Below are 16591 nucleotides of genomic sequence, written 5' to 3'. Positions count from 1 at the left end.
ATAGAGAAAACTCGTTTCTTTTTCGATACTGAGTTAACAAAACTAAACAGATAACAATAATGTCAACAGCTCTTCAATGAAAAATACCAAGCACCCAGCTAGTTCTAATTAATTCCTCCCCTAATAGTTTTCATCAATTTATTACTTCTTCCCATTGGGATCAGGCAATGAAAGGACAAGATGCTCCTAAGAGAAGGGCCATTTGAAGATTCACATGATGGCTTTTTTAATCTTTCAAGAATGATAATAAATTGAGTAGTTTCATGTGAATCAATTGCTTAAAATATTTGGTCTTAGGAAATATGCTGAAGAATTTGGAATAAATCCACTTGATTTGCCATAGGCCAAGTCAGATGAAAATCATCCAGAAATTCTAATAATAATGCATTTAGTAAGTTCTTGTCATAATAAGACACCAAGAATCTCAAAAATCTGAAAACAAATCACAGCAACATTAAGAATGCCCCTTCCTAAGAAACCACAGCAAAAAGCCTTTGTACAAGCACCCAAATGTGTGTAAGGCTGGGCATTCCTTTTATCCTGCAGTAACTAAATATTGATACAGCTCATATAGAGAGCTTGCTGTGCAACTCATAGTGAATAATATTACTGATAACCAAGGTGATTAAGTTAGCCAGTAGTAAAATGGCTTTCAACCAGCCAGTATTTAGTAAAATGGCTGAGAGACAGAAGCTGTTACAAATTTACTTAAGGCAACAGTACAGGACTAGAAACCTGAAAAGAATAAAGAACACACAGCAAAACTACTATCAGTGATCCATCCTGACAGTTACTAACTTTATAGCAGAAAATTTTTGATTAGCTGGTTTTGTTGTGGCTTCTTTATTTATCCCAATAAAATCAGCTTTAAAATCTGCAAGAAAAAATCTCCCTCCCCTAATCCACTTAGAGCTGGACATGGTGAAATATGGCTGTAATCTTAACAATCATAAAGCTGAAGGTCTTTAATATTATTTACTAATGAAAGGAACAGAGCTTCTTGGAGAAATAACCAAAAATGGGGTGAAAAACACCAAAGATATGCTCAGTGTGGCATGCACACCTTTAGTCTCAGCACTCGGGAGGCAGAGGCAGGTGGATCTCTATGAGATCGAGGTCATCCTGGTCTACATAATGAGTTCCAGGTCAAATAGGGCTACAGGGAGACCCTGACTCAAAAAGACCAAAACAAAACAAAACAAAAACCTCAAAAAACCCCAAACCCCAAACAAACAAAATACAAAGGCAGCAAGCCAGCAATTTTTGTTATTTCCAGAAACTAAGAAATGCTTTTCTTGCTGGGTGTGGTGGCACATGCCTTTAATCCCAGCACTCTGGAGGCAGAGGCAGGTGGATCTCTGCCAGTTTGAGGCCAGCCTGTTCTACAGAGTGAGTTCTAGGCCAGCTGGGGCTACAGGGAGACCCTGGCTCAAAAAGACCAAAAACAAAACGAAACAAAACAAAACAAAAAACCCAAAGCAAAAAAGAATGCTTTTCTTTTATTATCACTACAAACCAAGCCAGAGAACCTGATAAGAACACTACCAACATCAGAGTGCCTACACTGATAGGTCATAGGGATATAGCAGTCAATGAAAAGTTCTCCCAATGACCTAGCCAAAACAACTTAAGCAACAAATTGATATGGTGCTACTGGGTTACAGCCTTGCATAGGAAAGAAATATCCATGAGTCTAAACATACAAAGATGAACAAAGGGTTAAATACATAAGTAGGGTGAAGAGATAAACTGCCCACACAAAAGGAAGGAGAGGGTAACACTCCACTACTCAAAAGTGTGGGCTGAGCATGGTGACTTCCTCTAGAGGAGTTGCAGTACAATAAGGAATGGGGGGAAAGGAGTGACCTGAGTCGGGAGAACCGACGTCAGAGAGATACCAAGGTCACGATCAACAGTGGGAAAGTCATTCTGATTGCGCATACCCTTCATATGGTATGAAAATGGTCTTCTCCTTTGTGTTCCTCCTTCCTCAAACTCATGAGACAAACATCAGACAACTTCTTGAGACAAATATCAGACAACTTCTTGAGACAAATATCAGACAACTTCTTGAAATACATTCTACAAAAGACTTGACCAGTATTCCTTAAAATTCCCAAGTGGCAGGGCTGGAGAGATGGCCCACAGGTTGAGAGCACTGACTGCTCTTGCAAAAGACCTGAGTTTGGTTCCCAGCACCCACCCGCATGGCTGCTAACAACCATTTATAACTCTAGTTCCAGGGGGATCTGCAGCCCTCTTGTGTCCTCCATGAGCACTGCACACGGTGCACTTACAAACATGCAGGCAAAACACTCATACACATAAAATAAACTTTAAAAAATTTCCAAGTGGCTTTTGATTTTTTTGCTAATTAGTAGTACTAATGACCAAAATTTAGATGCTAGGTGTAACTGATTCCTAAGTGACTTCTTCCATAGCTCCAATCACGATGCTTCATGTGAAAAAACAATGAGGGCTTTGCAATTTCCTAAAATTTTGAAGCTCTTCTAAAACAGTTTACAAAGATGAAATTCAAAGAAATTATAATGTGTGCTGCTTTCCTGTCCCTATGTGAAAGTTGTCTGTTAGTTAAACTCACAGTAGAACTGTGTTCTATAGTCTTTCTGGATGTCTATTTTTAAATCTTACTGTGAGAATTGGCCCACTGGGTAACTTCTCAGGATTAATAAGGTACTGGGAACTGGAGGAAGCCCTTTGAATGTATACTCTTTGTAAACTCAAGTTGAAAAACAGAAAGTTAAGAATGGCAGGAAGAAAAAGAAAGTACCTAAACAAAGCAAATGCAGTGGAAGGCTGCCATGAGAAATAACCAACACAGAAAAGACTGTTGTTTCCTAAGAGGCTGGTTGCCCAAATACAAAGTTCTTAAGACTTATTCAGAAGTCTTCATGTAATATTTAACAAAACAGCAATACCCCTCCACTCAAATCTATTTTATTTTATTTATTTATAAGACAGGGTTTCACTATATGGCTCAAGCTAGCCTCGAACTTGGATTCATGTTGCCTCTGCTTTCTGAGTGTTAAAAATCAAGCTCTGCCCAGGTTCTATCTTTACAATATATTTTGCATGACTAAAATATATTTACTGGTTGCATCTCCTTTAAAACTTTAGTCCCAGCAATCAGGAGGCAGAGGCAGGTGGATCTCTGAGTTCAAAGCTAGCCTGGTCTACATAGTGAGTTCTAGGTCAGCTGGGGCTACAGAGAGACCATGTCTCAAAAAGACCAAGAAATGTTTTAAAATTATATTATTATCATTTTCTTTGGGGGGGGGCGGTAACCTAATGAACTCATAAATTTATTGGGCTTCCTAACAGAACATAGGGTGGGGGTTCATTTACATAAGAGTGGGCGTCTCTCCATTTACAGCTATGCTGGAAAGTCCATACTCAAATACAGATCCTGTGACAGCTATACAAAATGGCAAGGGAGATGCCTCATGGTGTTCTCAGCTTATATAGCCTTAGTCCTTCCCCCACATGCAGCCAAGGTTGACTGACTGGGAGGGGAATTATAAGAATGGTGATGACCATTCTTACTGTGTGTGAATGTGGGAAATGGTGTATCATGGCACATAATGTGGAGAAAATCAGAGGACTTTAGAGAGTCAGTTCCTGCTTTCTATTTTGTTGAGGCAGGGTCTTTGTTTCTGCTACCACTGCGAACTTCAGGTTGGCTGGCCTGAGAGACGCTAGCTGATTCTTTCATCTCTACCTCCTATCTTGTCATAGGAGTACTGAAATTATAGGAGCACGCATTCAGCTTTGTAAGCAACTTCCGGGGATCTAACTCAGGTCCTCAGGCTTTGTATAGCAGGCACTTTTACCTGCTGAGCTATCTCCTCAGCCTTTATCTCTTTTAAAAAAAAAAAGAAAAAAAAAAGCCAGCTATAGCCTATCTATCAAAAGTGATTCTAAATCACAGTTTTTTAAACCCTTAAAACTGCTAAGATAAAAGCCCAAAGGGAAGAAAGGAAAACTGAAATTTAAAGGGTGCTATATCTGAAAGTAAATGAACACCGAAAGCTTCATTCTGTTAATTACTCATCAGTTTTGTCATTTGTAATTTTGCTTTATGTTTAGACATCGACTGATTAGCTGGGGCTGTAGCTCAATGGTAGAGCACTTGCTTAGTTTAGCATGCATGAGGACCTGGGTTCAATACCTAGAACTGTGCTATAACAGAAGTAGGAGTGATGACAAGAGCCAAATAAAGAAGACTAGGGCTATTAAGCCTATGAAAACACAGTCTTATATTTGGACCAGACCAAAGTCTGAAGTATCTTGGTTTACTTCAATTGCACATGGCATATTTAACAGCTTTTCTAGCTTGATAGAGTTGGAAAAATAATAAAGAAAAGCTAACAAAATAGCTTTGTCTTTTTAACATCTAATAGTGTACCCGTGTTAAGGTTTGCCTCACAGGAATTCTGACAAAACAAAAAGGAGTTAATGTGTAGTATTATTTGCCTGAGATTTAATAGAAAAGGTTATGGGCTACCACAAATTCTCTGAAATTGTAAGCCAAGTTTTGTGTACATTTTCCCTGTGTTTTTAGCAGGTCCACTAGAATGTCTGGCTTTGAGGCACAGATTTCTATTTTGTCCTTGTGTATCTCCAGACTCAAGAAGTGTGTCTAACAGTAGGGCATCCGACAAATGCTGACTGAATATTAATTTTCAAGGGATTCATACGACAGTAAGGCTCAGGCCCACTTTCCTACTGATATATGCATTTTTACAAACTTAATAAAGTGACGCCAATGTGGCGATCTTAACAACTCTGAGGAGCGTACTATTGCTTCTCCCATGTGACAAAAGAAAGTTAAATCATTTGTTCAGGAAGTGGGGAGCTATAACCAGAACCCAAATGGTCTGGTTTTCTAGAGAACATCCATAACAAAAATAAACATACCATAAAAACTGCAAATCTGCTCTTGTAGTAGTGAGCAGTACTAATGATTCCTAACATATATATGGATGGTTTTCTCTTCTGGATTCTAATAACTAAAACTGATACATGAGATTTTGAATGTTATGAGACTTTTATAAACCTATAAAGTACTTCCTTAGATGCAGGCAGTCCATGTTTATGAAAAAAGCAGGAAGAACCCTTAAGGCCTTCTCCTAATAATACCAGTATGATACTCCTGAATATTAAAAACTAAGATTTCAACATATGGCTCTTTTACATGTTATGGGAGAGGGCATGCAAAGAAGAGGCATTTCCCCCGATTTCAGCATGTATCATCATGTCTAACTAAAAATATGCTTATTTCTTAAAAATAAAATCAGTATTCCTTTACACATTCTGGGACTTAAAATATTCTTTGATTAGGGCTGGCTGATAAACAGGTATATCGTATTATTTTAAACTGTAAAAAAAATGCACAGAAATTTTACTTTATGAAAACATACTGAAAAGCATAAAATATACAATTTAAATGTCACTCAGAAAAATCATATTCTTAACGTAAATGTAAGAAAACAAAACAAACAAAACAAAACAAAACCTGCCATATAAGGATAGTTAGAAAACACCACAATTAAGAAACATACATTTTCAATTTCACATGAACCACAATTACTGAAAATTTTTAGACTATAATTATCTTGACTTCTCATAGAATCACTCTAAGTTATGGTTCTAGGATGCAAGGAGACTGTCGGAAGGGAAAGAGGAAAGGAAAGAGGGAGCCAAACAAAACACCTGTTATAGAATCTTCACATTTCATGGTGGTGGGGATACTGCCTGTCACTGAACATGCCTGTCAAACACTGTCGCTATTAAGAGCTGTAAGACCAGGCATAGTGGTACATGCTTTTGATTCTGGCACAAGGAGGCAGAGGCAGGTAAATCTGTGAGTTTGAGGCTAGTCTGGTCTATACAAGTAAGTTCCAGGCTAGCCAAGGCTACACAGAGACCTTGTCTAAAAAACAAACAAGCAACAAAAAAAATCAGTAATTATAAGCATTTCCCCCCTATGGAAAATGACCCAGTGTCCATTTTTGCTCAAAGCTAAATTTGTAGCATAATCTCATACAACACAGTACCTGACTGCTACTTGTGCATCTCCTTAGCTGTATCTTCCAGATCTATTTTTCACTTTCATTTTTTAATATTTTATTTACTATTATTTTATGAGTATGCATGTATTGTCTGCATGTAGGTAAGTGCACCCGTGCCATGCAATGCCGGCGGAGGACAGAAGAGGCTGTTGGATCCCCTGGAACTGGAGTTACAGACAGTTGTTAGCTGTTATGTGGGTGCTGGGATTCAAACCCGGGTCTTCCGCAAAAAGAGCCAGTATTCTTAACTGCTGAGCCATCTCTCTAGCCCTGTCACTTGCATTTTTTAAAATGTGTTATGAGTGTATCGTCTGTATGTATGTAAGTGCACTCATGTCATGCAATGCCTACAGAGGTCAGAAAGGGCATCGGATCTCCAACAACTGGAGTTATAGATGGTTGTTAGCTGTTGTGGGTGCTGGGAACTGAAGCTGGGTCCTCTGCAAGAGGAGTCAGTGCTCTTAACTGCTGAGCCATCTCTTCAGTCCCTCCTTTGCATTTTTCAATGCCAGCAAAAAAGTTACCATATCAATAATATGAGGTTTGTATAAAACAAACTTAAGTCCCTCAAGGTCAATTTCATAATCAAAACAAGAACTCATGTGACTAATGAATTCATTTAATAACAACAATACAAAACATCTTCACCTCAACTTTAGTTTTGAAGAACTCCACGCATTTATCATGTACCTGGGAAAACACATTAAAAAATATTTTTATTTATTATTTCCATTCTATGTGCATGAGTGCATTGCTGCATGTATGCGAGTGCACCTGTGTCATGCAATGCCATGGAGGTCAGAAGAGGGCTTCGGATTCCCCTGGAACTGGAGTTAAGGATGGTCTGCAGCCACCATGTGGGTGCTGGGAACCTGGGTCCTCTGCAAGAGCAGTCAGTGCTCTTAACCACTGAGCCATCTCTCCAACCCCAAAAACACATTCTTACTAGTCCCTTCATGGCTAGGACCACTGCCCTTTAAATAGGTACTCACCTTTCAACTAGGAACCATAGGTCTCTTTGTCCTATAGTGTTATTCTTCCACACAATGCAATAGAAAATATTTTAGTAGAAACAGAATTTGTTGGTATATACACTGCTTTGCATCTATCTATCTATCTATCTATCTATCTATCTATCTATCTATCGATAGACAGATAGATGATAGATTGATTGATTGATTGATAGATAGATAGATAGGTAGACAGGTAGGTAGGTAGATAGGTATCTATATATGTGTGTGCAATTTGCTCCTGGAGGCAAAAAAAAACAAACAACAAAAACCAAACACGATGACAATAACACTGTCATCGATTTAGTGAACAACAGAATTTAAAAACTGAACCAGAGACAGGAAATTTATCTGTACATATTTAAATATATGCAATACTGTACAGGCAGTTACTGTTTGGAAGTTTTCCTTCCAAAGCACCAACACAAGAAACACAGAGCAAACAAGAAGTACATTTCTATGAACAGAGGTAACTGAAGGCACTTTAAAATCTTGCCACAATTGTGTGGATTTTGGTGCTGGGCTTTTGACAAAGAAAAGTCAAGACAGAATTTAGGTGTCCTACTTAATATCACAATGCAATGGACAGGATGCAAACTCCATAGTAGGGAGTTTTACCTCTGTGCATTGCTTCTCATCCTTCCTAATTTGCCTGATCTTGGGCAGGTCACTCAACTAAGTTAAACTTTGGAGTCAGTATTTATAAAACCTATATGATGGGTCTCCACCTCACTGGGTTTATAAGTAAAAGAAACACTGTGTGGACACTGGGTGGTGGCAACAGGCCTGGAACAGTGGTGGTAACTCTTTCCCAGTAGAGTTGAGATTGATGTTGTTGGTTGATTTCCAATCTTGGGATAGGAGCCAAGGGACAAAATGTGTATTTGGCAAGTTTTCCTGTCTGGGACTTAGTGCCTGGTGAGGGCTCTGTAATTAGACAGTAAGCAATTCAGAAATCTATTGTATTCTATCAACATCATACTTTATTGCAGTCAAATAAAATTATAAAGAAGATAGTAGAAAAACTGACACTTAATAAAGGATGGAATACGATTTTTTTTAAGCCTATGAGATTTAACACCATAACACTCAAACACCATAAAGCCCCCAAAGAAATACCAGTGCTGATTAGCTTTTATTTCTTTTTACATCATTCCTCAAAGGTAAAAATCAATTTGAAGGTTTCCATTATCCCTGTTGAATTTATTGAGTTCTTCCATTTCGAGACAATAAGAGTGCTTCTGTTCTCTCTGTCTCTTCCCAAACATCCAATAAAGAAAACAACTCTCCCCAAATACACTAAACAAAATGACAGCAATGTAATGTGAGCAGTGAAGGATCCCATAACCTTAATTGCAGAAACCTGACTCAATAAACCTGTTCTAGATATGTCTGTCCAACAAGCACTTCTAATTTTAATATAGACTTAAAACTGTATCAGCTGAATGGATATATAAACATTATGTTGAAAGTATGGTTCTATCTATGGTATACAATGTAATGCTGTAATAGCTGACTTCAGAAGGTGACTCTGTATTTAATAATGTACTGCTATCACATTGCTTCAAACCAAATATGGCCTTACAGTGCCATTCTAAAAATAATCTAAGTCCCATGTGACATGTGGCACTTTAGCTTTGTCCATTTCCTTTTAGGGCTTAAGTTTCCCACAGGAAAATTAGTCAATGTTTGGCAAAACTATTCCAAATCATGTATAGATAAGGCATAAATGGTAACAGCACTGTCATAACCTTTTCCTGCTTTGCCATTGTTGATTCTCCTTCACAGCAATCTAGCTGGAGAGGCCCAGGACATTCAAAAAGCTGTTATTTGATAAAAGTGAACACACAAAGTATCATTTAGAATAAGAAATTGGTTGTAATGATGAGGAGTGGCAATTTACAAGTAAGCTAAATTAGAAGATACAAAATTATTATGTATAAAGTCATATTCTAAACAAATGATTCTGGTTAAGTGTAAGGACTTCTGAATAGTCATTTAAATTGTTTACATTAGTAAGCTGGACATCAAATATATACACTTTTATTAAGATTAATCACATAATATTATTATACTGCCTGATGTATGTGCCTAAAAATTTCATAAAGCAGCCAGGCGTGGTGGCGCACACCTTTAATCCCAGCACTCGGGAGGTAGAGGCAGGTGGATCTCTGTGAGTTTGAGGCCAGCCTGGTCTCCATAGTGAATCCAGGACAGCTGGGGCTACAGGGAGACCCTGTCTCAAAAAGACCAAAAAAAAAAAAAAATTGTAAAGCATCATGTATTAGAAATAAAATCTTGAGGGACTGGAGAGATGACTCAGAGGTTAAGAGCACTGGCTGCTCTTGCAGAGGACCCGGGTTTGATTCCCAGCACCCCCATGGTAGCTAACAATTGTCCATAACTCCAGTTCCAGAGGATCCAGCACCCTCTTTCTGACCTCTGTGGGCACTGAACAACATGGGTAAACTTTACATATGCAGACAATACATTCATACACATAAAATAAAAATAACAAAATATTAAAAAAAAAATAAAACTTTGGGTAGGAAATGGTTGCACACACTTTTATAATTCCCAGCACTGGGACGGTAGAGGCAGATGGGTCTTTGTGAGATTGAAGCCAGCCTGGTCTACATAGAGAATTCCAGGTCAGTGGCAGGTACAGGGAGATCCTTCTATAAAATAAAATAAAAATAAAAATAAAATAAAATATAAAATAAAATAAATAAAAAAAATAAAATAAAAATAAACTCTTGGGCTGGGCATGGTAGGTAGTACACACCTTTAACACCACCACTTGAGAGGCAGAGGCAGGTGGACCTCTCTCTGTGAGTTCAAGGTCAGTCTGGTCTACATAGCAAGTTTCAGGCCAGCCAGAGCTACATAGTGAGAACCAACCTAAAACCAAACAAACAAAAACATGAGGGCCAGTGATGGTTCAATTGGAAAGGCACTTGCTGCCAAGCCTGATGGTGAGTTTAAGCCCCAGGACTCAGATGGTAGAAGGAGAGAACTCTCTTTCTCTGACATCCATATAAATGTCATGGTATGTGCCTCTACCCATATACAAATGCACAGAAAAAAAAATGCAATTAACATACTACACACAACATATAATACCCAAACATGAGACCAAGTCCAACATTTCTTGTTATGTTGCTATATAACCTAATCAACTAAATTATGATTCTAAAATGTTTTCTTTGTAATGTTTCACAAATACTCAACTTTATTTCAAAAAATTACTTTCCTCTGAAAATGTCTTCAGTCAAAAATTTAAGCATGAATCAGAACCATGCAGCTTGGAAGTGGCTACATGCACTGAGACAGCGCTACTGAGTCCTGTCAGCTCCTCACTCTTGTAACAACACATGCTGACAGAGAACCTGGGTCTGAATGATACTGTCCAAAAACATCCCAGCAGCTTAACAGTATTCAGAATCCTGGAAGGTCTGCATTCATACAGATATTCAAAGGCTCTACACACACAGTCTGGATTTTAGCATTTTAAAGAGGAAAAATTATGTTTTCTTGAAAGGAAATACATAAATCACATTTTAGACTTTAATTTTTCTATTGAAGAGTTAATCTTGAGAGAATTATCAGGTAACAAATATTTAAACATTTAAAAACTACCTTGTTTCATCACTAACATATAAAGCTGCTAATTTTACTGACTCCTGAATGCTGGAGATACAGGCATGCACCCCTCATGCCTGGTTTTAGATGGTGCTGGGCTTGATCCCAGGACTTTGTACATGCTAAGCAAGTACTCTATCAACTGAGCTATATCCCCAGCCCAAGTTTTTGTTTTAATTATTAACCTAAAAATTTAAAACATCAGCACATAGGAAATAAGCTCAACCGCTGTCTATTAGTATCTACGGAGCAACTCCTTAAAGAGTCCTCATAGGGTTAAATTATTTTTATGTTCTTCTATTTAAAATTCTGAGAACTGGAAACATGACGTGTTAGAAGACAATAACTTGTGAGCTACAATTTTATTTAAGCAGAAACATCATTCTTTAATATCACTAGCAGTACATGCATCATACAAACCAAAAAGGGCCTCTACAACCACTCACTGCATTTCTTTTGACCTTCTAACAAATATTTCCGAGGTTGTTACTAGTGACCAATTAATTTAACTAATTAAGATTTATAAATTAAATAACTAATTAAGGTTTTTCAAGTCAGAATTTGTTTAGTTCAAAGTATTTAACACAAACCCAAATTTGAACCCTGTCACCTTTTTCCAAACCTGTTAGTAACTCCTGTATTCTAAGCTGTCGACAAATGAACTTTTCTTCCCCCTGTTTCTTGTGGCAAGACTGAGTCAAAGGGAGGCTGGATTCTGCTCCAAGTTTTGCAACCAGTTAACTTCGTAACTAGTTAACTCATTACCGTAGGTCTCTCTTTCCCTGTTTATGAAAGGATTTCAGATGATGGCCTCTAAGAGACTTCTTAGCTCCATCCCTTTAAGATTCTACGTGTCATTCATTTGCTTATACAAAAATAAACTCTACTTCCAATTCTGAATGAGAATCTAATTGTAGTCTGAATGTCATCAATTTACTTTTTTTGACTTATTCTCCATTATATCGTCAACTTGAACACTCTGCTCCATGCAACCCTGTTCTCTGCGCCAGTTAATGTGCACTGAGTGCTTACTGTGTGACAAGGTTTCCTTAAGACTTTAACATGTATTAGCTCATTAGACCCTCACAATTTCTGTACCACACAGTGTTACTAGTTAAGGTAGATGAAGCTAAGAAAGAGTGTGCACTTTTTTCCTGGTCTCACAGCTAGTCACTAGTTTTTCAGTGGGACTGAAAAACTACTCTAAAACTACTCCCAACTCAGACATATGCTTTTAATCATTCAACATTATATGCTTCTTTATTCCTTAAGACTATAAGTGGTCCTGGGGGCTGGAGAGATGGCTCTGAGGTTAAGATCACTGGTTGTTCTTGCAGACGATCTGGGTTCGAATCCCAGCACCCACATGGCAGCTAACAACTGTCCGTAGCTCTAGTTCCAGGGGATTCGACAGCTTCTTCTGTCTTCCGCGGGCACTGCATGACACAGGTGCACTTACCTACATGCAGGCAATACATACATACACGTAAAATAAAAATAATAAATAAAATATGAAAAAAAAATATGTGGTCCTTCTTCATCAGGGTTTTGAAGCTTAAAATATCATTTACCAAAGCTTGATTTTTGTCCTATGATGAAGTAGTTTATGTGTGACTGCATGTTTCACTTGCCTGTGTGTGCATGTGGAAGCCAAGAAGTTCACAATGTCGAGATGTTTTCTTCATTCATTTCACCTTATTTATTTAATATTTTTGGTTTTTTGAGACAGGATTTATTATCACTCAACTTGAAGTTTGGCTAGGTAGACTAGCTGGGATCTCTGGAGATCTGTCTTTGCTCTCTAGCTCTGGGGTTATAGGCAGGCACCATCATACCTAGATTTTATGTCAGAGCTGGAGATCCAAAATCAAGTCCTCATGAATGCACAGTAAGAACTCTACCCCACTAAGCCATCTCCCCAGCCCCACACTAATTTTCTAAATTCTCATTAAAAGACACCCTGGTCTACACAGTGAGTTCCAGGCCAGCTGGGGCTATGGAGACCCTGTCTCTTTACTACTGCAGCCTCCATGTTTTCACTTACTTACTGAAGCTCTAACTATAAGTCCCAGGATTTACCGATGAAGTACAAATGTAGTAACAGTGACAACTTCAAGAATACCATCACCTCATCTTGAAGGAACTATGTTGGTGTCATCTTCATTCAAAGAGGAACATTATTTTGAAGTTCAGACAGATTAAGATGGCCTGCTTAATTGCCAAAGACTTGTGGGGCTCTCATTTTATTTCCAGTGCTCTACAAGCTGGAACACACTTCCCTCATTATAGCAACGCTAACAATTTGCAAACCTAAGTATGAAAAAGGCTTCAGCCTCTACATGTATGCCACAAAAAAAGGGGACTTTTAAGAATGAAAAGGGATAGAGCTGGTGAGAGGGCTCATCCAGGAAAAGTGCTGACTGCCAAGCCTGAAAGCCCAAGTTCGATCCCTGGAACCCACATGGTGGAAGGAGAGAAAGTGACTCTCCCAAGTTGTTTTCTGACCTTTATACTCACAAACATGTGCACGCACATGTGTGTGCATATACACATAAAATAAATTAGGGGTTGAAGCGATGGCTCAGTGGTTAGGAGCACTGATGCTCTTACAGAGGATCCATTTGTTTTTTTCTCATTTCAGAATAAAACATTTAAATTACTATTTCCTGGATTCTTCCATTTTCTAATTTATCTTCAGATTTCTATGGTATGGAATATTATATTACAGCTCTGTCACCCACATATGTTTCTGAGTGTAATTTGCACACCTGTTTTCAGGTGCTTCTGGAGTCCAGAAGACAGCACTAGAGCCCCTGGAACTATAGTTAAAGACAGTTGTGAGCCACCCAACATGGGTGCTGGGAACCAAACCAGAGTCCTCTCCAAGAGCAGCAAGTACTTGTAACTGCTGGGCCATCTCTCCAGCCCTATTTCCCACTAATTTTTGTTTTGTTCTGGAGACAGGGTCTCCCTGTAGCCCCAGCTGTCCTGGAACTCACTATGTAGACCAGGCTAGCCTCCAACTCAGAGATCCACCTGCCTCTGCCTCCCAAGTGCTGGGATTAAAGGCATGCACCCCCCACCCCCAATTTTTAACAGACTTTTGCTGCTATTTTTGGCTAAATCAATATAATTTAATAACCAAATCAGAGTACATCTATGATTTTTCTTTCTTCTTTAATTTTCTTTTTCTGAAGTTGCTGTCATATTTTCCTTTCCCCGGGTTTCTATTTATTTATCTATCTGTACACATCTCTATATATACTTCCTTTTAAATCTGGAAGAACCATAGGGCTAGGGATGTATAGCTTAATGGTAATGTGCTTCTCTAGCATGTTTGAGGTCCTGGGTTCCATCCCCAACACTACAAACAAACCCACCCACCTACCCACCCACTCCTTACAGAACGATCTCCTAATGCTGCACTCCTTTCTTTGCTCCATTTTGGCGCACTGCTGTCTAGGTCACCTGAACAGCTGTCCTCCGCAGGGTTTTCCTCTTAGATGGCAATTCCTTTAACCACTCCTGCTCGAGACAGAATTTTCCTGGGTTGTGTGTCTTTCTCCTTTTTCACTCTGAGGAAGTTCAGTAACTCCATAAGAAAGTATGTAAGGCTAGTGAATACATTCTAAGACTGTGAGACTATGCATGTCTTAAAAATGGGTTTATTTTATCATCACACTAGAACAATCGTTTAGGCATAAAATTCTGGGTTCCTTCTGTAGACTAAGCTTTTAGGATTTTTCTTCATCCCCAATATTCTGGTTTTCTTTTTTTGTTTTTGTTTAGGTTTTTAAATTTGTTTTCTTGAGACAGGGTCTTGCTATGTATATCCCTGGCTGGTGTGTAACTTGCTATTATTATACCAGGCTGACCTCAAACTCACAGAGATTTGCCTATCTTTGCCTCTGCCCCCGCCTCCTGAGTGCCACCACACCTGACTGTTCTGAACCTTTTTAATGACATGCCACCATGTCAGTCTTACTGTACTGCGTCAGGCCATTTCCTTAGAAATTTGCATACTTCAGTTCTAGAAATTCTTGTACTTAAGGTTCTCCTTCCTTTTCTGATTCTACAAATCCTGCAATTCAGATATGAACTTCCTTAATTGAGCCTAATTGCTTTTCATCTCTGAGTTTTGTTTTTTTTTTTTTACTAGCTGCCCTACTTTACTTTCAGATTTTTAAAAATGTCTCATCATACTTTGAATTGAGATTTCTTTTTTGTTCTCTTCTTGTTCATTTTTATGGTACCTTGTTCACATCTGTAGATGTGAATTTTTCTCAGACAATAATAGCTGGACTTAGATTTTTTTTCGGGGGGGGGGTCTTTTGGAAACCTGTTTTCTGTTTCCTTTTATTTCTGTTTGTTTTAAGCTTTAATTGTTTTCTGAGAAGCTTTTGTCCAAAGTCTAGTGATTTCTGATTGTTATAACATTAAAAAAGAAACAGCTTGGCACAAGGGTGGATGCCTACAATCTTAGTTACTCAGGAGACTAAGGCAGGATTTCCAGTTTGAGGGAGGTCTGGGCAACATAGGGAGACCAAATGGAGGGTCAGGGGTAAACTGAGTCAGTGGGTAAAGTGCTTGTTTTGCAAGCCTGGGGTCCTAAGCTGGATTCCTGGAACCCATATAAAGGTGGAAATCCAGAACCAACTCAAAAGTTGCCCTCTGACCACCACACATGCCCATCCCATCTCACACAAAAATAAATAAATAAATAATAAATAAAAATTAAAAATACTAAACAAACTAGAAGCTCTACATGCAAGGGGGAAGGGAATTTGTTGACTGATAGGTATCACCTCAAAGTGACGGGGCACTAAACTATCTTGTTATATGCCCCCAAAAGTCAGTCTCCAGAATGGACTCCTCATTATCTCCTGCTTAGGTTCAAGGTTGGGAATGCAATGCATTCTGGGAGTGTAGTGGGACAAGGCAGCTAGGTATTTAGCATGCAGACTTTTATCTTTATACTCAAATTTTCAACAAGGCAGCCTCTCCCTTGATTTTAAGAGTCAGCTTTGTCCACTGCATTTCTCTATTCCAATTTTTGTTGGCATCACTATCCGCCTTATGTATTATGCCTTTGCTGTCTGTTATAGTGCCGCTAACAGAAATGAAGATGCACATTCATTTGCTGTTAAGCTTAGGAATATGCACAGCTAAAGGGCACAGACCTAAGTCTCAGAGAATTGGAAATAGGTTGTAACTCTCACTTATTATATAATAATAAAATACAAGTAACTTTGCAAATTTCCTAACCTGTCTAAGCCAAGTATTCCTGGCCTTAAATAAAATTAGAAAATTGAAACAACTACCTGATAGGTTCCTGTGAGAATTAAATGAGATAACAACCTGGGCACTACTGTCAGAAAGGTGTGGGTTAAAAATCTCGAATCATCTACTTAGAAATTGTGAGAATTTAAATCTCTTTATGTGTTGTAAGTAGGGTTAATAATAATCACTATCTCATACAAGCTCATATAGTATGAGACAGATAAAATAAGAAAATGTAGGAAATTCTCCTGAAACATAACGAGCCTTGAGCAGCATTTACATTGTTGCTTATGCTCCCTATGCCCAGAATTATGCACATACATGTACCTGTGCATGTCCAGCTGATGACCCAATCAAACTAAATTCCAGCTCTTCTGCAAAAGCAGGATGAAATACTAGAAGAGGGCAACAGCAGAAGTCTGAATTCTTTTCATAAACAGATGGGTAACCACTCGGCTGGCTTCCCATCTGTAAAATAACAGAGTAAGACCAAGTATTTCTAAGGTTCTTTCCAATTCTAATGTCCCTCTTTTCCTCCTTTGTTAGACATAATTTGACATCCTATAT

At 38.4% G+C, this 16591-nt stretch overlaps 1 protein-coding gene across 5 annotated transcripts in view; it reads right to left on the bottom strand.

Annotated features, from left to right (window-relative positions):
* The window catches only part of Rabgap1 (RAB GTPase activating protein 1), a 166620-nt gene that overhangs the window by 33170 nt on the left and 116859 nt on the right, over positions 1-16591 (bottom strand). The gene's annotated exons all lie outside the window — the stretch shown is intronic.

Source organism: Nannospalax galili, unplaced genomic scaffold (assembly GCF_000622305.1).
Source record: "Nannospalax galili isolate Female #2095 unplaced genomic scaffold, S.galili_v1.0 scaffold290, whole genome shotgun sequence".
NCBI lineage: Eukaryota > Metazoa > Chordata > Mammalia > Rodentia > Spalacidae > Nannospalax > Nannospalax galili.
This window is presented reverse-complemented; position numbering and strand designations above follow the sequence as displayed.